The following is a 603-nucleotide window of genomic DNA, read 5'->3' on the forward strand; positions in this document are numbered from 1 at the left end:
CCTGCAGTCCCTCCCCTCCTCTCCACAGCGAGATGCAGCGGGTGCCTTGGCTTAGCTGGATGTTTTCCCCCTTTATTGTATCTTTAGGGGTTATTAGGAGATGCTGCAGGGGCAACACGATGGGCTGGGAGGACCCCGCGAACAGGATGACCCCACGGACATGATGACTGCTGGGGCCATGGGACCCCGTGTCCCCGGTCAGGTGGAATCACCCTGCACCGTCCTCCCAACCCCGCTCCCACCTCCCAGCCTTATCTCCCGCTGCACTTTCCCGTCTGGCGATGCCTCTCTGGACTCAGGGAGCAGAAACACCCCCAAAGAGTGATGGTGCCAGCAGCTCCCAGTGCAGGGACGGTCATGGGGAGGGGGCAGAGGGTCCCCCTGCACCCCGGGGCTGCCGGCTGCAGGGGGCCAGGCAGTGAGAGGTACAAACAGCAGAGCTGCTCTCTGGTCCCACTTTCCGCTGGCCCAGCACCCCAAGACGCCCCCGCAGCCACCACCCCCAGCCAGCTCGTGCCATCTACAGACTCTATTTTATTATTTTTTTCTTTTATATATATATTTTTTTTTCCTTCCCCTTTTCTTTTCCACCCATTTTCTTTT

Source organism: Charadrius vociferus, unplaced genomic scaffold (assembly GCF_000708025.1).
Source record: "Charadrius vociferus isolate BGI_N301 unplaced genomic scaffold, ASM70802v2 scaffold266, whole genome shotgun sequence".
NCBI classification, from domain to species: Eukaryota; Metazoa; Chordata; class Aves; order Charadriiformes; family Charadriidae; genus Charadrius; species Charadrius vociferus.